The sequence below is a fragment of the Schistocerca piceifrons genome, chromosome 3 (genome assembly GCF_021461385.2).
Source record: "Schistocerca piceifrons isolate TAMUIC-IGC-003096 chromosome 3, iqSchPice1.1, whole genome shotgun sequence".
NCBI lineage: Eukaryota > Metazoa > Arthropoda > Insecta > Orthoptera > Acrididae > Schistocerca > Schistocerca piceifrons.
In genome coordinates, this window is record NC_060140.1 from 907,321,828 (window position 1) to 907,348,081 (window position 26,254).

At 43.6% G+C, this 26,254-nt stretch overlaps 1 protein-coding gene across 1 annotated transcript in view; it reads left to right on the forward strand.

The window, feature by feature from the left end:
* Positions 1–26,254, forward strand: part of LOC124787860 (serine/threonine-protein kinase meng-po) — a 324,368-nt gene that overhangs the window by 167,934 nt on the left and 130,180 nt on the right. The window lies entirely within an intron of this gene.

Genomic DNA, 26,254 nt, shown 5'->3' on the forward strand with positions numbered 1-26,254 from the left:
GTTGCAGTTCAGACACATTGCTTAACATTTCTCACAAACTGGAATAAAACGGTGTAAACATCAGATGGAATTCCATGAATTAGGTGACGGGCAGCAAACTACTCATATTGAGAGTAGCTAGTGTACGTATTGTGTGTGTATTGAACCGGGGACCTAGAAACGACAGAGAGGCTTCATCCCGCAGTAGCCCTCAGCGGTCCACAGCCCCACAAAAGGCCACAGCAGTCCACCCACCCCACCGACGCCCCACACCGAACCCAGGGTTATTGTGCGATTCGGCCCCCAGACAAGTGGAACCCCAAATGTTTGCGTGGTAGAGTAATCATGGTGTACGCGTACGTGGAGACAGTGTTTGCACAGCAATCGTCGGCATAGTTAGTGTAACTGAAGCGGAATAAGGGGAACCAGCCCGCATTCGCCGACACAGATGGAAAACCGCCTTAAAAACCATCCACAGGCTGGCCGGCACACCGGACCTTGACATAAATCCGCCGGGCGGATTCGTACCGGAGACCGGCACACGTTCCCGCTCGGGAAGCAGCACGTTCAGACCGCGCGGCTAGCCGGGCGGGCTGAGTAACTAGTACTTTAAGTTTCTGTCACCTTGATCACACCTGAATGAGGAGATGGACTTTCAGTGAATTCCAAAGGCGCAGATAATGAGAACTTTAGAGAAGAATGAGAAAAAGCTGCAAACCTATGTACTAATATCCCGTAAGCATGTTTCTTTATCGGCAGTAACATGATTTTATGTCTTTATACGAACCAGGTTACGTCTAAGGGCAGTTCTCATAGTTATACTAAGATCCAGGTAAATTTTTGCTATTGTTTTTAATAGTTAAACGTTTGACTTAACGAAAGCCTCTAACCAGCTGGACCAGTGCTAACAGTCCTCATTCATTGGTGGGACGAACAACGGGATTCTTGCCTTACATCTTGTGTTACAAATCAGTAGAGGCCACAGATCCCAACGAAATTCCTGAACGGCTGCGTGGCAGTTTCCGCCCAAAGGCTTTATCAGGCGCTAGGATGGTGACAACGGTTTCATTCTAATTCTCGTCTCAACTAGGCTTTAACACTTACTGTAGACGTAGAAAGTAACATATAAATCTAAATGTAAGAAAACTAGAAGCTGGCTGTAATGTGATTGACGAGAATTTGTTATAGGTATATTACTAACACAATATACTACTAGTCATCCTGGATCAATGTGGAAACAATAGTTCTAATAGAATCCAATGAAAAATAAATTTGTGAATTCCAAGTTATAGTGGTTGTTATTTTTATCAATAGCGCACCTAATTTCTAAAAACAGACTGGTAAAGGACAGCAGGCTAATTTCCCGCCACTAAAAATATTGACAATCTATTGAGAACATTTACAGCAGCACCTAGTTGATCCAAAATTGTTGTTTTTTAAAATTATTAATGATAATCATTATTACTAACACATATGATTATTTGAAACGACAGTTGAAAGCACCGTGTTTTGATAGAAAGATTGGTTACTTATTAACTCTGACTAGTTGATGTAATATTGGTTCCGATGATTCATTATCCGTATTTACCACGTTTTTGTTGCATTTCCATATCCTTCTTACAATGATTGGCCATCGCAAAGAAAAATGCACAAGTAATTTTAATAATACTGATGGGTTACAAAGTCTACGTGGAAGTCTTTTCTGGTAGTAATAGAAATAATTACGTGTGGCTCAGAATCCTGACGTAAGTCTCTCAATTGGACGACACATTGGCAGCCTGCGTGGCCCTAACCTACTCCGGTTATCCAACCGAGGAAAAAGCACCTTAAATTTAAAGTGAACCCGAACCACGTCTCGTTTCTGGCGACTTCTCGCATCGTTGAAAGATGCAGGATAGTTAAAAAAAAGACTGAAAAAATCGGTGGTCCAATGGATATTCGATCACACAATCTCTCGTTTTCCAGACACGTGCTTTACCGGCAGACCACCAAGCCCCACGTTTTGGTCTGATCATTCACGGTATTTTTTTGTAAACTCAAATGGAAAGGAACACAGAATTGTGTAGCACGAAATGAATTTCGTGAAGCCATCTATTCACAAACGGCTAGTGAATTTTAAAATATCGTATGTTTCAATATGTCAGAAAACTAAATTTCGTTTGTAGCAGTTTTCATTTTCTGTGACATCCGCCTCTCTTATGGTCTAATTTAAATAAACACGAGCCCACTAAGTCGTGGAGACATTTAAATGGTATTCCGAACAACAGTCGAGCCCGGTGTATTTCACTTAGCTTTGCCAGAAGTAATGGTCGCCGTTTGGTGGATGTTAAAACCTGTTGTTCAGATGAGAATCGATCATATGACCTACAGGTAATGTGCAAGAACCGGTCCATCAGTCCACCCGAAACTACAAAAATGGTATTCAGAAACTGACTTGACCACGATTTGTCGAGAGTTGAGCTCTCTATTTGTTTTGTATTTTAAACCACGTTTCCAGTGCTGAAAGTATCAGGCTGATGGAAACAAGAAGGTAATTGACTTCCTTTTCTAACTTGCGCTCCATAGAAAAAAATCTTCCAAAAGCAGTTCCACGTAAGAGCTCGTGGCTTCCTGTCCTGATCAGAACCGTCGGTGGTCAAGAGTTTCCTCCCCATTGAGCAGACGAGGCAACAACCACCAGTCTTCTGAAGCTAGCCAGCATCCGTCCAGCTCATCACAACGCTTCGCGTTTTGCGCCAATGATCTACAGCGTACATTGTAGCTCTCGTATTGACAAGCATAAACTTATTATTGTCGTGGTTGACCTTAGGCGCTAAATGTCTTCCACAAACAGAGAGAACCCCATACGGTAACAACAACCCTGTAACCATTGATAATGGATCTCATGACAAGAGGAATACTGAACTACGTAATCTATCGTTGCTGACCAATTTTTGCTGACAAAAAAGGATGTGGCTGCATACGTTCGTGGCATCTCTGTTTCCCATGCTGTCACGCAGGTTGCTAAAAATGTTTTTCAAGTGGTTCAAATGGCTCTAAGCACGATGGGACTTAACATTTGAGGTCATCAGTCCCCTAGACTTAGAACTACTTAAACCTAACGTAAGGACATCGCACACATCCATGCCCGAGGCAGGATTCGAACCTGCGACCGTAACAGCAGCGCGGTTCCGGACTGAAGCGCCTAGAACCGCTCGGCCACAGAGGCCGGCTAAGTGTTTTTATTAACTGTCTTTTTTTTAAGTGCTAGTAATTTACTTGCTGTGACGTATTTTATCTTTGATTTTAAGAAGAGTATTCTTTCAGTGTTAGGAAATCATGCGCCAATTGGAAAAATATCTAACACATTTTTTTTGCGTTGGATACTGATAAGGGATGGGGTGGAAGGGACAACACACACACCCATACCCGAGGGAGGACACGAACCTCCGACAGGGGGAGCCCCGCGAACCGTGGCAAGGCGCCCGAGACCGCGCGGGTACCCCGCGCGGCAATGAATAATTAATGTAGTGTAATGAAATTTCAGGAATACATTGCCTAGGTAACATATTTATGTGATTAACGTTCCAATATAACATCTGAATGTCAGAGCGAGATAAGCCATTGCAAATGTGAAGTGCTGGTACGTTAATAACCGGTGTAGCTGCCATAATTTTGAATGCAGGATCGCAAATGTTCAAATGGTTCAAATGGCTCTCAGCACTATGGGACTTAACTGCTGAGGTCATCAGTCGCCTAGAACTTAGAACTAATTAAACCTAACTAACCTAAGGATATCACACACATCCATGCCCGAGGCAGGATTCGAACCTGCGACCGTAGCGATCGCGCGGTTCCAGACTGAAGCGCCTAGAACCACTCGAACATTGCAGACGTGCTTGCATTGTGTTGTGCAGGTGCCGGATGTCAGTTTGTGGGATGGAATGCCATGCCTGTTTCATTTGGTCGATACAGGGATGGTCAACGCCCTTTGTGCTCTACTGGAGACAGATCTGGTGATAATCTGATGATCGAGCAGGCCAAGGCAACGTTTCGCATGTTCGGTTACAACAGCGGGTTGGCTCAAATGGCTCTGAGCACTATGGGACTTAACATCTGTGGTCATCAGTCCCCTAGAACTTAGAACTACTTAAACCTAACTAAACTAAGGACATCACACACATCCATGCCCGAGGCAGGATTCGAACCTGCGACCGTAGCAGTCTCGCGGTTCCGGACTGAGCGCCTACAACCGCTAGACCACCGCGGCCGGCAACAGCGGGTTGTGGGCGAGTATTATCCTGTTGGAAAACACGCCCTAGAATGCTCTTCATGAATGGCAGCACAACAGGTCGAATCATCAGATTGACGTACAAATTCGCAGTCAGCGTGCGTTGGTTAACCACGGAGAGTGCTCCTACTGTCATACAAAAGCGCACCATAGACCGTACTCCAGGTGTAGGTCCACTGTGTATAGCATGCAGAGAGATTGGTTGCAGACCTTCAACTGGCTTCCTAACCAACGCACAGCCATCTCTGGCACCGAGGCAGAACCGGCTTCCATCAGAAAACATAGCAGACTTCCACTCTGTCCTGCCAATAGCTTGACACCACTGAAGTCGTAAATGGAGGTGGTTTGGCGTGAGAGGAATGCACGCTGCATGGCGTCTGGCTCGGAGCTGTCCTTGAAGTAATTGTAACAGTTAGTTGCATCATTGTGGTGGAAACTGCTTCTCAAATACCTGCTGCAGATATACCGGTAGTACGATGCGCCAGAGCCAAACGCTAAACATGATGATCTTCCCTCTCGGTACGCGTCTGCACACTCTCGTGACCACCACTGCCAGCAGTCACGTACAGTGGCTACTTTTTTTGAGATATCACAAAAGGAACATCCTGCTTCTCTTAGCCCTATTACAAACCTGATTCAAACTCAGTGAGGAGTTCATAATGCCGTCTTTGTCGCCTTAAAGTCATTCTTGATCAACATCAACTCACCACGTCCAATACCAAAGATAACAAACGCTTACGACGGTTACAAAGTATATTTAAAGCAAACCTGATTTGCACACTTGTAGTGGCGCTCCTAGCACCTCGCTTATGCGACTGCCGCGAAATTTAAATAGATATCATCTTCCAGATGTAGAAACACTCCTACCAACTTTCGACTACGTAGCAGAACTCCTTCTTGGTATTGCGCTTTTTCCCATCAGTGTATTTTCTGCGTTGTATAAAGCGTACAAATTTACTTTACTTTTCTGCAAACTTAAAGCCAGTTGCTAATCTTTGCATCACTGTAAATTCGGATGTTTATTCTACAGTGTGTAGCGACGAACATTTTTCTAAACACTTCAGGAAAAAGTTAAGTACCAAGTGTTTCTTGCCACTTTTCAACGACAGTCCGCGCCTATGCTTCACTGCGGAACACCAAGAACTGCACGCATACGACGACCACGAGACCACATGGGAACCACTGGTCGGACAGAGGGACTGTGTCTAGTGAGATCTGAAACACGAAGTAGATGGGTTAAACATAAAGCACGGTCTTTATCAAAAACACTGATAACTTTGACTGATTGATTTACAAACGTATTACTCAATACGATTAACATCTATCTGTAGTACAATGTCATAATGTATTCTGAACTCACACACCACAAGAAGTACCTCAAACAGAACGACCTCATACAAGCAAACTAAGATGGATTTCGAAAACATCTCGCATGCGAAACTCAATTCACACTTTTCTGTCATAATCTCCTGAAAGCCACCGATCAAGGAAATCAGGCAAGAGCATTGTTTCTCGACTTCCAATAAGCATTTTGCTATCAAACGCTTATTAATGTAACTGTGGCCATGTAATGTACAAATGCAATCTACGAATGGATTGAGAATTTGTGATAAGATGAAGGCAGCATGGTATCTTTAATGCAGCAGTAACTTGAAGATTGCTCCAGGGAAATTTGGTTACACCACATCCGTTCATGTTGTAATTAATGACCTGACAGACCATATTAATAATAACCTCTTTCCAGATGATGGAGTTATCTACAAGCCACACAAATATTCAGTGAGACCCTGATAAGATTTCGGGTTGATACACAGAACAGCATAATTATATATTTCACGCAATGAAAAAACATTGCATCGTATGACAATAATATTAAGAAGTATCGTCCGCAGCTCGTGGTCGTGCGGTAGCGTTCTCGCTTCCCACGCCCGGGTTCGATTCCCGGCGGGGTCAGGGATTTTCTCTGCCTCGTGATGACTGGGTGTTGTGTGATGTCCTTAGGTTAGTTAGGTTTAAGAAGTTCTAAGTTCTAGGGGACTGATGACCATAGATGTTAAGTCACATAGTGCTCGGAACCATTTGAACTATTTGAACCATTAAGAAGTAAAAATTTGATTGACCTAGGTGTAACAGGTGGCAGGTTTCGGTTGATTGGAAGGACACAGGGTAAATGCTCAAGTGTATTGGACTTAGCTTAAATATGACCAGCACGAGATATTGAACGTAAACGAAGAAAGACAACAAGGCTACAAGTTTTTCTGAGCAATGGGACAGTGCCACGGCAGTGCAGAAAACTCTAATTGGCAGATACTTGTAGATTCCGCCAACTGTCCATCAAAGCCAACTTACAAAGTTTCAAGAATTACAACTAAGTGAGGACTCAAGGAATATACCTCTAACATTCTGCGTATCGCTGAAGGCCGCGAACAGATGATTAGGGTGATTACAACGCCCACAGAAGCATTTAAGTAATCATACTCCCTACCTCCATACGCGAACGGAACGGGGAAAAGACTTAAAACGCTATCTGATGAAAAGGATTCGGACGTCTATTAATGGCCATTAGTGTGGGGTGTGTCAACTCTTCGCCTTTATGAGTGCTTGCATTCTGCTGAGGAAACTTTCAATGGGGTCTGTGGAGGAATGGCTGACGCTTCCTTCTCAAAATCCGAAACCAGAGATGGTAGTTACGTTGGACGTTGGGATCTGTGGCGAATTCGGCGTTCTATCTATTCCCAAATATGTTTCATTGGGTTCAAGTCGGGACTGTGTGCAGGCCAGCCCATTTCAGTACTGTTATTGTCCACAAACCATTGTCTTGCTGATGCTGTATTAAGACAGGTTGGACTGTCATGCTGATACAATCAACCATCCTCTCTGAGCAGTTCTCCTGCTACAAGCAGTACACAGTGCTGTAAGATATGTTCATATCCTTCCTCATTTAGCGTTTTTAAGCACAATATAATTCTCTAACCACGAAAAACGCACTCATACTGTAGCACCACATCCTTTGTATTTCAGCGGTTCTAGGCGCTGTAGTCTGGAACCGTGCGACCGCTGCGGTCGCAGGTTCGAATCCTGCGTCGGGCATGGATGTGTGTGATGTCCTTAGGTTAGTTAGGTTTAAGTAGTTCTGAGTTCTAGTCCCATAGTGCTCAGAGCCATCCTTTGTATTTCACTGTTGGCTCTACACGTTACGGCAGGCAACGTTCTCCAAGCATCCGCCAAACCCAAAGCCTTCCATCCAACTGCCACAGGGTAAAGCGTCTTCATCACTCCAAATCACTCGTTTCCACTCTCCCACGCTCCAAGCGTCGCTTAGCACTGGCTATAGAATACGTATGTGGTTTTGAGGAGCTGCTCAACTACTGTACCCTATCCCGCGATTTATTACAAGCACTCTGCAATGCTCGTGCATGTTATCTGCCTGGTAGTGGTTCAGCTGTGGTTGTTCCTTCGCATTTCCACTCCATAATCACATCGACAACAGACCACTTGATGAGCTTTAGAGTGGGTTTGTTAGAGGACGTCTCATGCGTTCTCCGCTTTCGACGACGGTCCTCCTCTAGTGAGATTCAACGAGCAAGGTGGCTCAGTGATTTCTCTAAATCGCTCCAGGAAATGCCGGCATGGTTCTTTTGAAAGGGCACGGCCGCCTCCCTTCCCCACCCTCTCCTAATCCGATGAGACCCATGACTTCGCTGTTTGATCTCTTCCCCCAAACAACCCAACCCTCTAGTGAGATTCAGTGGTCAATATACCTCATTACATAGGGTTGATCGGATATTTCCGGGTTGTATGGTTGTGGTCCATGGAACTCTTCAATCCCTGGCGTTTCGTCCAATGCTGCGTTGGACGAAACGTCAGAGATTGAAGAGTTCCATGGACCACGGCCATACAACCCAGAAAAATTCTCAGCAGCTCAAACATCCGGTCGTGAAGGCCTTCATTGTATGATTCATCGGATAGGTTTGACCGGATAGCGTAGATCGTACTATATGAAACTGCTGCGTTCCTCCTACAAGACAACTGCCTGCAAACCTGCAACACACGTCGCGCGGGTGGCCGCACTGCAGGGGCATCGTCCGCAGCAATAAACACAAGCACCTGCAAGCCAAAGGCCCGGCGCGTATTGGGACGCAGCCGACGAAGGGCAGAGCCGCGCAGCGCCGGTTCTTTCTGACTCACTGGTGTAAATACAACAGTGAAAATTGAGGAGCAGGGCAGTACATGGCCTCCTCACGCCTTTGCCGCAGGTGTCCGAGACACAGTTTATGAAGGACACTGATGGCATACAAACCACGTGCTCTCGCGGAGTGGGTGCGACAGTGGAAACTACCTCCCAATACGTGCACACACAGCGTCATAAAATACACTACTGGCCATTAAAACTGCTACACCAAGAAGAAATGCAGATGATAAACGGGTATTCATTGGACAAATATATTATACTAGAACTGACATGTGATTACATTTTCACGCAATTTGGGTGCATAGATTCTGAGAAATCAGTACCCAGAACAACCACCTCTGGCCGAAATAACGGCCTTGATACGCCTTGGCGTTGAGTCAGAGCTTGGATGGCGTGCCCATGCAGCTTCAACACGATACCACAGTTCACCAAGAGTAGTGACGCGTATTGTGACGAGCCAGTTGCTCGGCCACCATTGACCAGACGTTTTCAATTGGTGAGACATCTGGAAAATGTGCTGGCCAGGGCAACAGTCGAATATTTTCTGTATCCAGAAAGGCCCGTACAGGACCTGCAACATGCGGTCGCGCATTATCCTGCTGAAATGTAAGGTTTCGCAGGGATCGAATGAAGGGTGTAGCCACGGGTCGTAACACATCTGAAGTGTAACGTCCACTGTTCAAAGTTACGTCAATGCGAACAAGAAGTGACCGAGACGTGTAACCAATGGCACCCCATACCATCACGCCGGGTGATACGCCACTATGGCAATGACGAAGACACGCTTCCAATGTGCGTTCACCGCGACGTCGCCAAACACCGATGCGACCATCATGATGCTGTAAACAAAATCTGGATTCATCCGAAAAAATGACGTTTTGCCATTCGTGCACCCAGGTTCGTTGTTGAGTACACCATCGCAGTCGCTCCTCTCTGTGATGCAGCGTCAAGGGTAACCGCAGCCATTGTCTCCGAGCTGATAGTCCATGCTGCTGCAAACGTCGTCGAACTGTTCGTGCAGATGGTTGTTGTCTCGTAAACGTCCCCATCTGTTGACTCAGGGATCGAGACGTGGCTGCACGATCCGTTACAGCCAAGCGGATAAGATGCCTGTCATCTCGACTGCTAGTGATAGGAGGCGTTGGGATCCAAAACGGCGTTCCGTATTACCCTCCTGAACCCACCGATTCCAAATTCTGTTAACAGTCATTGGATCTCGACGAACGCGAGCAGCAATGTCGCGATACGATAAATCGCAATCGCGATAGGCTACAATCCGACCTTTATCAAAGTCGGAAACGTGATGGTACGCATTTCTCCTCCTTACACGAGGCATCATAACAACGTTTCACGAGGCAACGCCGGTCAGCTGCTGTTTGTGTATGAGAAATCGGATGGAAACTTTCCTCACGTCAGCATTTTGCAGGTGTTGCCACCGCCGCCAACGTTGTGTGAATGCTCTGAGAAGCTGATCATTTCCATATCACATCATCTTCATCCTGTCGGTTAAATTTCGCGTCTGTAGCACGTTATCTTCGTGGTGTGGCAATTTTAATGGCCATTAGTGTATTTTCGTCACTGCTCTGGCCTACTCTGCCTTGCCCATCCCTGCTCTTCGTAGTTCTAAGGGCCAGGCGTCAGCTGCATCCGCAGCCAATCAGTCATAGCTCTCGCTAGAAACCATCGTCGGACAGTTGCCGTGTAATACTTAACTTGTAAACTGTATCGAACTTAGGACAATGACCGTTTGCACACACTTCTCATTGATTTGGTCAGTATAGATGTACTGTAAATATCGATGGTCGGAGCGAGCTTGTCCAGAAGACGAGTAATGCGTTCTCAGTACGGCGTCACCCCCCACCCCACGTGATCCTGGAGCTGTATACGCGCTGGACGGGAGGTGCGCGGTCGTCGCCCCAGTGCGGAGCCTGGCGCCCTTGCTGCTCCGCGGCCACACTAATGGACTGTGCCACTTAGCTGTGGAGAGCGCTCTATTCTGGGAGACTGGCGCGCCGCCTGCCGGCCTTCACGGCGTCCCGGCGGGAGGCGACCGCATCCCCACTCTCATAGTCTCCAGACACACACTACAACACAACTATTCAAACAAACACATATCATATAATGATTAGTCGTGAACATGAAACTTCCCCGTTCCTGGCGATTCGTTCACAGCCGCGTTGTATGTTTCAGAGGTGCTCCTGGTTCAGCCGAGTCTTTCCGACTAACGGGTCAGACGTCGGAGAGCGAAATAAGGAGGCGTTGTACATGTTTACACGTGATCGGCAGAGATGATCCTTGTCAAAGATAAAACTTAACAATCGAAATATAGTATGTCACGTGATTATGAGATGACGCTGTTTGTTTATAATTTGCGGTAATAGCGAAACTTGAATATTACACGTATTCGCCTCGTTTTATATACCTTTCTGGACGTCTGAGTTTTAGTAATAGATACGGTGCAGTATTGTCGCTCTTCCATCTCTAAAGAGAAGTATGTGAAAGGAAGACCAGATACTTTTTACAGGTATGTACAACAAATGAATAATTGTCAAATTATGGAAAATCCAGGATGGAATGTAACAATACCAGAGAAGGAAAGTTGCTACTCACCATAAAGCGGAGATGCTAAGTCGCGAAAAGCACGATAAAAAGATTCACACACTCATAGCTTTCACCCATTAAGCCCTTTGTGAGCAGTAGACACACACACACTCGCGCGCGCGCGCAAACGCAACTTGCACACACGTCTGCAGTCTCAGAGAGCTGAAACTATGTATAATTGTAAATGTCATATTGATATGAGGCACTTCATGTGTTGAAAAATATCGAGATACCTATTTTAAAGTCTAGTATTGTACAGATAATTTTTCTGATTTTATGGCTGTGTGTTTACGAGACAAGTCCAGCGTAAATTTGCTAGTGTATTTGAGTAAATTGTAAGTCAGTGTGTAGATGTTGACGCTACGTTAAAAAAAATGGCTCTGAGCACTATGGGACTCAACTGGTGTGGTCATTAGTCCCCTAGAACTTAGAACTACTTAAACCTAACTAACCTAAGGACATCACACACACCCATGCCCGAGGCAGGATTCGAACCTGCGACCGTAGCAGCAGCGCGGCTCCGGACTGGAGCGCCTAGAAGCGCACGGTCACCGCGGCCGGCTGCTACGTTCATAGGCAGATAAAATTTATACTTCATAGCCCAAATAATTTCATCAAATTTATGCAGCTTTTCAGCTCTATTTATCTCTTTATTTTATTTGTCTATTTTATATTTATTTTATTTGTATTTATCTCAACATTTCTGAATGAGACAGTTTCTTATTCAATATTATTGTAACGTAATTAATCAGAACAGATTCGACAATATGAATTACTACTTACTTATTTACTTACTTACTCACTGGTCATACCGGACTCGAGAGTCCGTTAGCGCAGCAATGTATTTTCGCCATCTGTCCCTGTCTTGGGCTATTTCCTTCCATTCACCTTCAATACCTAGGCTCCTCAAATCAGCCTTCACATTGTCCTCCCATCTACGCCTCGGTCTCCCCACAGGACATTTTCCCTCTAGGTGCCCCACCAGTACTCTGCGCGCTGCCCTGCCCTCATCCATTCGAGCTACGTGATCCGCCCATCGCAGCCTACGTGATTTAATAATACTGATTATGTCAGGGCTTAAAAAGAGTTTGTGTACCTCTTCGTTATGCAGTTTTCGCCACTCTCCGCTAATGTCATCCCTTTTTGCTCCGAAAATTTTCCTCAAAATTTTGTTTTCAAATACTCGAAACGGCTTTTCATTTTGTACAGTGAGAGACCAAGTCTCACACCCATACAGCATAACTGGTAGAATAATAGTTTTGTATATTCTAATCTTTAAATTCCTGGAGAATATCCGTGGTGAAAGTAATCTATTCAGTGAGAAGTAGCACGCATTTTCCGCCCGTAATCTCTTCTTCAGTTCGGATTCAATCTCATTTCTCGAAGTGATGTCCACGCCTAGATACTTAAATGTGTTCACTTTTTCAAACTGCATGTCTCCAACTCATAACATTTCCTGATATACTGTTGTTGGCATTCTAGTAGTAACCAGGTATTTAGATTTGTCTTCACTTATCCTTAGACCTCCATCTTCACTAGCCTTGATTAACGCATTCGCATTTGCTGTTACAGATTCTTTCCTATCGCCAATGAATCAGTGCAATAGAAAACTTAAAAAAAAGTATGTTGGCTGTCATTTCTTTTATTACTCCAAATTTCGAGCATTGATCTTGTATTTTTTATTTTATTTTATTTTTTTGTACGTAGTGCATGGCTTTACTTTTCTGATCAGATGGCGATGAAATGTTATAGATATTTTATTTGTATATGGAAAGCAGGACGGAAAATAAAGAAAAATTGAAAATAATAGTGAACAAGTAAGTGGTGCAAACTGCTTACCATATCGACTGTAGCAATCTCATAGTTCCTAATGCGTTGCTTTTTCGTGACGCTTCGGCACCCTCCACAGTGCCATTGTAACTCAATTAATTAGAACAGAGATTCGCCAATGCGAATGAGTGCAAGAGAAAACGTAAAAAAAATGTTGTTGGCTGTCACTTCTTGTCCCATTACCGAAAAACCATAAAGTGGAATCTGAGCTATGATACTGTGGCGAAAAAGCAAAGTACCATTTTTCTTCATTCTTTAAGCCAACTTCAATTGCTGGCATCAAATTATTAAGATGTCTATATACAAAGTTTCACGGTATTTCTGAAGGTGATTTGTCTGTAACAGCGAAGCAATAACACTCAAAATATGCCAAGCGCTATACGGGTTAAAATGCGCCATCTCAAGATCACGTGACTTGAACTGCAGCATATGTTGTGGACAGAATTCTCGTTCTCCACATCGAATGCTATTCCATAGATATTTATATTCTATGGTCTGTGCATTCCTTAGAAATAGGCGCAGAGACTAGAGGAAAAAAAAATCACCTGGAACAGAGCATGTTCTTCACTGACGGAACAATAAAGCGAAGTTTGCCGAAGACAAAATTTTATCTACACTGACGAACGGCTGTATAGAGAAGCCATCGAAATACATAAACATGGAGACAATTGCAACAGAAAAAAGAGGTGAGTGACATACGGACGGTAACTCCACAGAATCGATAGACACGTTTTATCTTTGACAGACGATAGTTACATAGTTAAGTTTTCTGTTTGACGAGGATTATGTCTCGATTACTTGTAAACTTCTACCACGCTGCCTTTTCACGGTATTTATGTCTCTCTCTGATGGCAAACCAATCAGTTGACAAGGTTCAGCGGGACTAGAAGCAGCTCTGATGTTCAACGCAGCTCTTGATGAAACGCCGGAAAGGAAAAATATTCGTTGATCACGTCAATACAACAAGGAAAATTTACCAGCATAACACCAAAAAAAAGCACGGTCGGATTTCAATGTAACGTCGTCCACGTGCACCCCATCGGCTGGTACGTAAACCATTACAAGTCTCTGTGACTGATGGAAATGCCACCAGAGTGCATTTGTGTTGTTCGTATTGAGTGTTTTTCGCCGGTATGGTAGGGTATATAGGGGGCTCGAACAGTGTCAGATATAGACAGATAACTGAGGAGGACACAGAGATGTTCTGTACTCGTACGAGACAGCATTATCAGCCACCTGTCATAGTTTGAAATGTGTCTCATTGTGTGTGCCCTCTTGGCCGGCTGGTCGAATCGTGCAGTATCCAGATTTGTGGGACATTCGGACGTGACAGTGGTCTGACATTGGACTGCATAGGAAACAGAGGGAATGCGAATACACGTCGTCAAGGTTCCGATCGACCACGTCTGACCACCGTAATGGAGGACCGCCGTACTGTGCACCGAGCACATCTTAGCACTTTTAGATCTGTGACTGCCACCCGAGAACAAGTATTGGAATCCCTGCAGTATTCTGCGTCATCCCGCACCATTGGTCGGAGACTAGCAGCAGCCGGACACGGGAATTACGTAGGCTGCCGTTAACACCAGCACACCAGATCACAAACGGCGACGTTTGGAGTGATTTCTTGGCAGGGAAGCATAGACTGCCAATGAATGGCGTCGCGTTGCGTTCACCGATCAATCGCGGTTCTACACTAACCCAAATGTGCATCGCCAGCGAGTGTGGCTGCTGCGTGAGCAGAGGTCCTATTTACTGATAGTGTTGATGTTAGAGGAGCAAATCGTGGTGTCAACCTCCTAGATCTGCCAATAACAGACCCGTATTTATCGAATCATTTAACGCAGAGGAGGTAATCAGTGACCATAACGCTGTTCTAGCATCAATGACTTCGATTTAGTAAGAGGAAAATTAAGAAAGGCAGCAGAATATATTTGCTTAGGAAAAGTGACGGGAAACAGACTGCTGATTATCTGGGCAGTCAATATCAGTCATTTTTTGGAGACTAAAATATGTAGGATGAATGAATTCAAAAGTATTGTATATTATGCTTTAGACTTGTATGTACCGAGCGAGGTGGTGAGGGACGACAAAGAGCCGCTGAGCTTCGTCACAGATTTAAGCGAAGTACAAGTCATGTTGACAAACAAATATGAAAGAACCGTAAATGAGCAAGAAAGAGCGACGCGAGAAACGTTAAATGAATTCGAAAGTAAAATGTAGCAGACATGCTCTCAGCTGCGCACCGTCTTTCGGAGTATACAGTGACAAAACTTCGGAGCTTCTTCGTCGTTTTTTTCTGAGTATTCGATATGATGTATCCGTGGTCTCCGGTGGTTCGTTACAGAGGAATTGCATTTCGACTGATTTATTACCCTAATTTACCTTCGTAACTGTATTGCATTGAAAATGTTGTCAGTTGCTCCCCCTTACATTTAAGCAAACTCGCGTATTTTGGTTGTCTGAATTTTAATGGGCAGTCGGACTTTCTGTATGGACAGCGAGCTTACGCCCAAGGTACATGTGCCTCTTTGAGAAACTTCTCAATCGTGTGCCTGCTGAGACGTGCACAATATACAACTCCCATAATTTTAATCAACAATCCCACCAAATTACTATCATTAATGTGACCGGGTTAAATAAAGTCTACATTGATTTGACAGCACTCGTTTACTGTACTTTACTCACAGGCAAGATTAGCACTACGAGGCTAATGACACTCACTCTGCGAGCGCTTTCTTGCAGTTAACACTATTTCAATTTAGTTTTCCGTTGCTGGTAAGTTCCTTACGGTCGTCGACTGTCCAAATAATTTCAGTTCCACAAACTAAAGCCCTTTCTTCGTGATCTCTTACCACCCGTACTCTTGTGATCCTGTCTTTAAGAAACCTCAGGCCGGACTGACTCACTTACCCGCCAAAGCAAATGGCGGGCGCTAAGCAGCGAACTTCTAGTACGACGGGACTTCCCCGTCAGCACGCTGACTCGCTGGATCAAAGACACGAAAGGGTAGATTCGATCCCTCCGAGAGACGATCGATATCTGTATCCTTGCGACATCTGCACAGTGATGCAAATCCTGGTAGTATAGGCCATGTACCTTGTATGAAAACAAACTTGTCCCATTCACTCACTGTACTGGCTGTTGGCAACGATCGCCCACTTCACACTTCGCCTTCACGCATGCATTCCGTGTTGCTCTGTTTTGTCTCAGCTCTGTTTCTCCGGCAACGTTAAGTGTAGGCCTGCGCAACAGTGATATACAGCAGTACGCCTAGGTTCACTGATCAAGAGTTTCCCGATATGGATTAGTCTATGGTTTTACTAAGCGCAATATTGAAGAACAGCACAGCGACTGTGTGCTGAGCTGTTCCCGCTGACGGCAACCACACAAGAGTACTTTTGCATCTGTTTGAGGGTTGCTGCACTACTCTTTGTTTTGCGTGCTATGATGATAGCTTATTTCATAATTTTCTTTTTTTACTGTTATGAAGATATTTTCAAAGACGCATAGTTAATCGGGGCACCAAACCGAATAAATCACACTTACGTTATTATCTTGTGACTAGCCGTCTGCGACCACGGATCTCTTATACAAAAAAAATTCCCGAAAAAGTCCGAAATTTCGTCGTAGAAGTTCACATTCACCATGCAGAGCACATAGACAGGGTGAAAATTATTGAACTATATGAAGAAAAACTATATTAGTTGCAAACTACGGCGTGCACACACTTTATTCTACATGTAGACGTCACTATGGATATTCGTAATTAGATTCTGACATGTCGATACGTCCGCCATCATTGGCGATGATGTGGTGCAAACGACTATCGAAATTCTCCGTGAACCGCTGAATGTCGGAACATCGATGGTGTCGATGAACTCCTGAATGACTGCTTTCGGCTCAGCATTGGTTTTGCGGTTATTGGTGTGCATCTTTTCTTCAATATAGCCCCAGAAAAAGGAGTCCCATGTGTTCAGATCCAGAGAATATGGCGGCCAATCGACGGCCATGCCAGTGGCCTCCAGGTACCCGAGAGCCAAAATGCGGTTCCCAATGCTAGGACATTACTCTTCTGCTTCGAGAGGATCGTGCTCCTTCTTGCATGAACCACGAAATCAGGGCCACTTTGACGATGAAATCATCTTCCAAAGCATTCACATATCGTTCGGTAGCCATGGTGCCGTCAAGGAATATCGCACCGATTATTCCGTAACTGGATACTGCACCCAACACAGTCACCCGTTGAGGGTGAAGAGACTTCTCGAGCCGGCCGGAGTGGCCGTGCGGTTCTAGGCGCTACAGTCTGGGACCAAGCGACCGCTACGGTCGCAGGTTCGAATCCTGCCTCGGGCATAGATGTGTGTGATGTCCTTAGGCTAGTTAGGTTTAATTAGTTCTAAGTCCTAGGCGACTGATGACTTCAGAAGTTTAGTCGCATAGTGCTCAGAGCCATTTAAACCATTTGAAGACTTCTCGAGCGCGAAATGCGGAATCTCAGTTCCCAAAATGCGCCAATTTTGCTTGTTGACGAACGTGGTTCAAACGGCTCTGAACACTATGGGACTTAACTTCTGAGGTCATCAGTCGCCTAGAACTTAGAACTACTTAAACCTAACTGACCTAAGGACATCACACACATCCATGCCCGAGGCAGGATTACAACCTGCGACCGTAGCGGTCACGCGGTTCCAGACTGAAGCGCTTGGAACCGCACGGCCACACGGCCGGTGCGTTTTTTTTCAGTTAATGGGTTTTCATAAATTCAAAAAAAAGAAAGAAAACACATTTCTTTGCGAGTAGGTTTTCTTTTATACTAGCTGTTTGTGAAAGCATTTGTTCTTTTGATTACTTCGTATTATAGAAACGAAATGGAGCAAAGAACCGTTAAGCGTCTAAATTCAGGCATATAGCGAGGAAAGGTGTATGTACCTACCCGCTGTATCATAAGGCTATACGTTGCCTATCGCTCTTTCTGAGTAATATGCATATAACGCCACACGGTGATTTTCGATTTGTATCGTAATGCATTAGCTTACGAAAGCTCATATTTGATTTGATTGCATCTCTTGCTTTATTTCAGCATACCAGAAAAGAGAAATGGACATTAATGGTGAGAAAGTCCGTGCAGTTTCACCCAGTGCGACAGACAAGAACTGCAAACTGAGTAGCACATAGCGCATAGCACATTGCATTCCATTTTCCAAACTTGGATAAATAACACAAGTGCACCTTTAGGTATCGCTCCCTTAAAGTGTTGCAAATTGCAATGCATACACCCACAAGAACTTTTGAAATGGCGGGCTGTGCTATTCTGTGGCTAAAAGATTTCCCAGTTGCCAGGAACGTAATGTTACAACCAGCCTGCATCAAAACCGGGCATTTACAGATATTTTACTCGTGATCTAGTCCGGTATGATCACAAAACATATGATTTAATTCTTACTTTCGCGAAGGTGAGACAGCCTCCCTCATGACTATGTCACACTTGCTAATTGCATCTTCCATCATAGACAGCAGCTTCTCGAAACAGGCCATGTCCATCCTCACGAAGCTCCGAAATGCATGCGGATCTTCGAGCCTCTGTTCTTTCATAAGCAGTGAATATAATCCCCTGCCTTCATCCCATCTTTTCAGCCAGGGTTGAACTCAACAACGACTGGCTTTTCGTTTTCGTCGTCGTTCTGCCCTAATCCGAAGATTTACTGTCACGGCCAGGGCAACAGCTCCAAAAACAAGTGGGTCCCCCATATGCAAAATGTAAGTTTTGGCATACATGTACCTGTGTAACCCAGTGTCGTAATACAAAACTAACTGTCGAGTCTGTAATTTAGGACAGTAATAACCTACATAGCCAATGGCCTTGCCGCAGTGGTAACACCGGTTCCCGTCAGACCACCGAAGTTCAGCGCTGTCGGGCTGGGCTACCACTTGGATGGGTGACCATCCGGTCTGCCGAGCACTGTTGGCAAGCGGGCTGCACTCGGCCCTTGTGAGGCAAACTGAGGAGCTACTTGGCATACGGCGGGGAGAGCGGTGTGCAGGCCACAAGCCCCTCCATATCCGCGTCCAATGACGCCTATGGTGTGAGGATGACACGGCGGCCGGTCGTACCGTTGGGCCTTCACGGCCTATTCGGGAGGAGTTTAGTTTAGTTTTAGTAACCTACATAATATAATAACAATTGCTTCATAAATAATCATAAAAACAATTTGTTATTAATCAGGTATCAGATAGATTATATAATGATAACACAGAGATTTAGGAACCAGGTTTTAAATTCTAAGACATTTCCAGGGGCAGATGTGGACTCTGATCACAATATATTGATTATGAACTGTAGATTAAAACTGAAGAAACTGCAAAAAGGTGGGAATTTAAGGAGATGGAGCCTGGATAAACTGACTAAACCAGAGGTTGGACAGAGTTTCAGTGAGAGCATAAGGGAACAATTGGCAGGAATAGGGGAAAGAAATACAGTAGAAGAAGAATGGGTAGCTCTCAGGGATGAAGTAGTGAAGGCAGAAGAGGATCAAGTAGGTAAAAAGACAAGGGCTAATAGAAATCCTTGGGTAACAGAAGAGATATTGAATTTAATTGATGACAGGAGAAAATATAAAAATGCAGTAAATGAAGTAGGCAAAAAGGAATACAAACGTCTCAAAAATGAGATCGACAGGAAGTGCAAAATGGCTAGGCAGGGATGGCTAGAGGACAAATGTAAGGATGTAGAGGCTTATCTCAATAGGGGCAAGATAGATACTGCCGACAGGAAAATTAAAGAAACCTTTGCAGAAAAGAGAGGCACTTGTATGAATATCAAGAGCTCAGATGGAAACCCAGTTCTAAGCAAAGAAGGGAAAGCAGTATACTAGAGCGATGTACTTGACGACGATATTATAGAAAAGGAAGAGGATGTAGATGAAGATGAAATGGGAGATACGATACTGCGTGAAGAGTTTGATAGAGCACTGAAAGACCTGAGTCGCAACAAGGACCCGGGAGTAGACAACATTCCCTTAGAACTACTGACGGCCTTGGGAGAGCCAGTCATGACAAAACTCTACCATCTGGTGAGCAAGATGTATGAGACAGGCGAAATACCGTGAGACTTCAAGAAGAACATAATAATTCCAATCCCAAAGAAAGCAGTATGTTGACAGATGTGAAAATTACTGAATTATCAGTTTAATAAGTCACAGCTGCAAAATACCGACGCGAATTCTTTACAGACGAATGGAAAAACTGGTAGAAGCCGATCTGGGGGAAGATCAGTTTGGATTCCGTAGAAATGTTGGAACACGTGAGGCAATACTGACCTTACGACTTATCTTAGAAGAAAGATTAAGAAAAGGCAAACCTACGTTTCTAGCATTTGTAGACTTAGGAAAAGCTTTTGACAATGTTGACTGGAATACTCTCTTTCAAATTCTGAAGGTGGCAGGAGTAAAATACAGGGAGCGAAAGGCTATTTACAATTTGTACAGTTATATTTACAATTTGGTAGTTATAAGAGTCGAGGGGCACGAAAGGGAAGCAGTTGTTGGAAAGGGAGTGAGACAGGGTTGTAGCCTATTCCCGATGTTATTCAATCTGTATATTGAGGAAGCAGAAAAGGAAACAAATGTGTGTGAAATCTTATGGGACTTAACTGCTAAGGTCATCAGTCCGTACGCTTACACACTACTTAACCTAAAGTATCCTACGGACAAACACACACATCCATCCCGAGGGAGGATTCGAACCTCCGCCGGGACCAGCCGCACAGAAAAGGAAACAAAAGAAAAATTCGGAGTAGGTATTAAAATCCATGGACAAGAAACAAAAACTTTGAGGTTCGCCGATGACATTGTAATTATGTCAGAGACAACAAAGGTCTTGGAAGAGCAGTTGAATGGAATGGACAGTGTCTTGAAAGGAGAGTATAAGATGAACATCAACAAAAGCAAAACGAAGATAATGGAATGTAGTCGAATTAAGTCGGGTGATGATGAGGGAATCAGATTAGGAAATGAGACACTTAAAGTAGTAAAGGAGTTTTGCTATTTGGGGAGTAAAATAACTGATGATGGTCGAAGTAGAGAGGATATAAAATGTAGACTGGCAATGGCAAGGAAAGCGTTTCTGAAGAAGAAAAATTTGTTAACATCGTGTATAGATTTAAGTGTCAGGAAGTTGTTTCTGAAAGTATTTGTATGGAGTGTAGCCATGTATGGAAGTGAAACATGGGTGATAAAAAGTTTGGACAAGAAGAGAATAGAAGCTTTCGAAATGTGGTGCTACAGAAGAATGCTGAAGATTAGATGGGTAGATCACATAACTAATGAGGAGGTATTGGTTAGAATTGGGGAGAAGATGAATTTGTGGCACAACTTGACAAGAAGAATGGACCGGTTGGTAGAACATGTTCTGAGGCATCAGGGGATCACAAATTTAGCATTGGAGGGCAGCGTGGAGGGTAAGAATCGCAGAGGGAGACTAAGAGATGAATACACTAAGCAGATTCAGAAGGATGTAGGTTGCAGTAGGTACTGGGAGATGAAGAAGCTTGCACAGGATAGAGCAGCATGGAGAGCTGCATCTTACCAGTCTCAGGACTGAAGACCACAACAACAACTACGGCGATCAGTGGGTGAAAAGTACGTGCATTATTGAGAGGGAGGTTAGAGGTGCGAAGTGACAACACCACCTGTAAAGACAAAGGTTAACGACAGGGCTCACTGATTCCGAGGTGCCAGGTGACACACTGCAGCCGCGGCATGCGCTGGCCGTGTTCCGGCAGCCGCGGCCACCGAGCTGATGCAACCGCCCCGCCGCGTCGCAGGGAAGAGTCGCGCGGACAGAAATACGCACCTACAAATGGCACGGACGCAGCCAGACATGCGACTCGCTCCATTCACCGCGGAGCTGGACGGAGCCGGCGTGCACGCGTGGCAGCCGCGCGATGAAAGCAGCACATGTACACCACACGAAAACTTCCCTCTCCCGTCACAAGATTCATCTGTACTACGTACAATGCAATGCTGAATCCTCCCACAAGAAGTATGACATTTTTTTCTCCGTGTCTTTGATGTGAAAAATGGATTCTGTTATAATCACATTTTTAAATTATTAATATCCATTTTTTTTTCAAATACGCTTCAAAAGGCTAGCAAAGACGTTTGAAGAGCAATGTGCACAAGTATAATACTACCTAAGGGGAAGCCCCACTTTTATGGGAGTCGGCAGAGCGCTGCTAATGAGCTAAGCGCGCGGAACGGGAACGGATCTGTTATGTAGTGTATGACGGAGAGGACGAAGAACTCAAAGCTTGCACTAAAATTCACTGAAAGGTCACTGGCTCTCATAGACGGAGTAAAATGATCTCAGAATAATAATAAATATAAAGCAGCAATTTTGAGCTAAATACATATTCATGGTCGTTGTATGGCAGGGTTGCCATAATTTTCGTTTGAGAAACCGGGACATTTCTCATACACTGACTAAAAATGGACGTAATTTGGGAAGCAGAAACTGGGACTAATTGGGATATTTCCCTTGAGCTTAAAAATGAATTAATTAATGGAAATATTTTCTCGACTTTATGACCGAGCGAGCTGGTGCAGTGGCTAGAACACTGGACTCGCCATTAGTGGGACGATGGTTCAATCCAGAATCCAGCCATCCTGATTTAGGTTTTCCGTAATTTCCCTAAATCGCTCCAGGCAAATGCTGGATGGTTTCCGACCTCGCTCTCTAGTCTCCTGCCCCCCACCCCCACCCCGCCACCCAAAAAAAACCGTCTGTAGCTATACCAAAATAACGGATGTTTGAAAGATCATTCCATCTTTGTTTGACAGTGCCGCGAACTAACTCTGATTTCACAATTTCTGTTGATTTTGTTCTGCCCAACGTCACATTTTTTGCTGCTTCTAAATCATTGCAATGTTTTGAGCTTAGCCTAGAAGAACAGGCCACAGATTTCACAAACATTTGATGTTTAACGGTATGACAACACGATGCTAATTTACATTGATAATTCTGCCGCTGTTACTAATTTATTCCGTTTAAATGTATTTGAAACAAAATAACTTCCGATTTTAAGTGCTAGCAGAGTACACGTTTTATTCACTGTTTGCGCCAGCTAAATGATACTTAATATTTTGCTGTTTCCCCATGTGCGATGGAAACACAACGCAAATCACCCATTCTACTTCATAGTCACTTCTCCATCGTTTTATGAAGAATTATACTTCTGCATATTTTTCGTGGAGTGAACACTTCCGCTTTCATATTATGAGCTTACTTGAAACAAGCACTGTGATAACAAATTAACAGATATACTATTCAGACAGAGAACCACGTTGCTGCAAAGCGAAAAGTGAACTCAGATAAAGGACATTAATCGAAACTTAGCAGCATTATCACACAGTAATACCCCTTAAGGGTCTCGGTCAACTATTATGTCAAAAAGTTTCGTTATTTAGCATAACAGCGATAACTGAAATATAAATTCACTCACGAATTTGGAGAAAAAAACAGATAATATAAGAGTATTTCTCTGAAATCCGAAATCCGGGGTAAACTGCCGCCCCGAAAGTATTTTTCGGGGCAGAGGTGTCTTTAATCTTAAACGAGGACTGTCTCGGAAAACCGGGAGTCCTGGCAATGCTGTTGTATGGAAGAACATGTGAACGGCATTTCGAGCACTAGCTCAGACTACCTATAGCTCTTCTTCACTACAGCAAGGCAATAGATGTCATTCTATTAGTACTGCATTAGGATGTAGACCAGTGATAGTATTAATCATGTTAATATACGTTTAAAAGTCAATCCAGTAACGTTTCGTTTATGATGAATTATACTTCTGCATATTTTTCGTGGAGTGAACACTTCCGCTTTCATATTATGAGCTTACTTGAAACAAGCACTGTGATAACAAATTAACAGATATACTATTCAGACAGAGAACCACGTTGCTGCAAACTTTGTAAATTTTCGATGTTCTAACATTACATTAATAACCTAAATATCAATGAGAGGTTCTCATCAGCTCTTATTAACACCGTTTTTAAAGTACAGTTTCATACCCCTCAACAGTTTATTTAATTTCATGTTGTTAAACATTTATTTTCAGTTCTGATATTATGCTATGTTTACAAGTATGTGTACAAGGTCATATTCTTTCCTTTTCCATGTCGTTGTAATTGCGCTGTAACAGCACTGATGATATATAGCGTCATTCATAAAGACTCGCATAGGTTTGAATAAGCGTAATTCCAGTATACAGAGGAATATGTGTAAATACGAAGCAACAAAATCCAAGACATCCAGTGAATTTTACATCAACGAACTATTTTTAAGGGAAGATGAGGACTGATATGAAAAGCTTGTTTTGGTTATGTATTACTGTAGTGATCAATTGTAGAAGTTTGAAAGTGGTGTGCGCATTGCTTACCGTGTTTCAGGCTACTGATCTTTCTTTATATGCGAGCAAAATTTACTCCAGTAACTTATTACTTGAGAACAGCGTATGTTTTTACAGACTGACAATAATTCTTATGAGATGTAAATTAAAATATTACAGAGGAAGACTTACAGGTCCGTCGTTTTAATACACTGCTCTCTGTCCATGTGCATGTTATAGTTCTAACAGAGGAATACCAGTTTCATTAGGTAAAAGAGAACACATTCATTTATAAGTTGTTAATTACTGAGTGTCAGTAATTTTGTCGGCGGATTTCGGGTTCGTCCTGTATACAGTAAACGTTAATGATCCCATCACAATCCCTTGCAGGAAATCCCGAGATCATCTTCACATCTGTCAAACTTGTTCCGTTAAGAGCGATGTGTTGAGTTCTATCTGCAGTGAAGAACTGGAACCAGTAACAATACTGGTCCAATACTCGGTAAGCTCGTATTTTGTTCAGCAACGACAGTGCGGAGCTGTTGCCTCTTAATTTATCACGAGGGTCATTTTTCCATACGTAGGTGGAAGTTAGCAAAGTCTTTTGGCATTCAGAGGACAAAGTTGGTAATTTAAATAACGTAAAAAGATCGCGCCACCGCAAAGGAAATCACCTTTGTGTTGATGATTGCCATCTCACTCACCAATAATACCTGCGATACTCTCTGCCCTATCAGGTGATAATATTAAACAAGCTGCCATTCTTTGAATATTTTCGATGCTGTCCCTCTAGTTGCCATGTGTTAATAAGGCAGCTCCAAATAATTCGGTAGGTAAGTCTGCAGGCTTTCGTGGTCGTTGTCACTGCACTTAAAATCTTCTGGGTTTTTAGGCCGCGTCATATTTGCTTCTAAAATAATCGACGTTTCGATCAGTCTGCTGGGATGTTTTTAAGGAAGACATCCTGAAGAAGATCCCACAAAAGAGATCGAAACGTCGATTACTTTAGAAGGAAATATGACGCGGCCTAACAACCCAGAAGATTTTAACTTCAATTAGGTAGGTGTCTCGCAATGCGAACTGTCTAAATAGTTACTAAACATTCATTAGGGAACTCGAATATGTTACGACATGTTTTTAAATTTGACCAGCAGTTTCCTCAATCCATAAATATTTTGAAAGAAGAGAAAGACTTAGTGGCTGACAAGTGTGGAAATGTGTACTAAGGACTTGAGGCCACAGTAGACAGGTTTCCTAAATTTAGGGCAAACTTCGACTGAATAAAATGGTTCAAATGGCTCTGAGCACTATGCGACTTAACTTCTGAGGTCATCAGTCGCCTAGAACTTAGAACTAATTAAACCTAACTAACCTAAGGACATCACACACATCCATGCCCGAGTCAGGATTCGAACCTGCGATCGTAGCGGTCTCGCGGTTCCAAACTGTAGCGCTTAGAACCGCACGGCCACTCCGGCCGGCTTTGACTGAATAAAAAAATGTGGTTCAGTGGATATTAAAAACCACATTCTGGTGGTACTCGACGTAGTGTGAAGAAAGCTTAGTACGAAAGAAAAACTTCTTTTCTTTTCAGAATAACGTAATGTGAAAAACGAACGCCGTGTTTGTGAAAATGCATTTGCGGAATTTAGAATGAACTATTTTGAGCACGCAGAATGAACTCAGCGAACCCGCAAAACAAATCTTGGAAATGTGATATCACAGGGATCTTATTTAGCTGGAACATTCTAAGGTTACAGAAACTGGACTTCTAAAACTTTACTGTAGTTGGCATTGCAGTATAACAGTCAGCTTCAGTTCTTAGGTGTACAGGATCTTCTTGACTTTAAGAGATTGATCTGCTTACTACAGAAAACATGTGCTAGAGGTGACCTGATGATGTTAGAATTGGGAATACCCTGTACTAGTTGAAAGACGCTGAAGTAGCAATGAAAACCATTCACACAGAAGTAAATAAATAAGCCTGAAACACGCG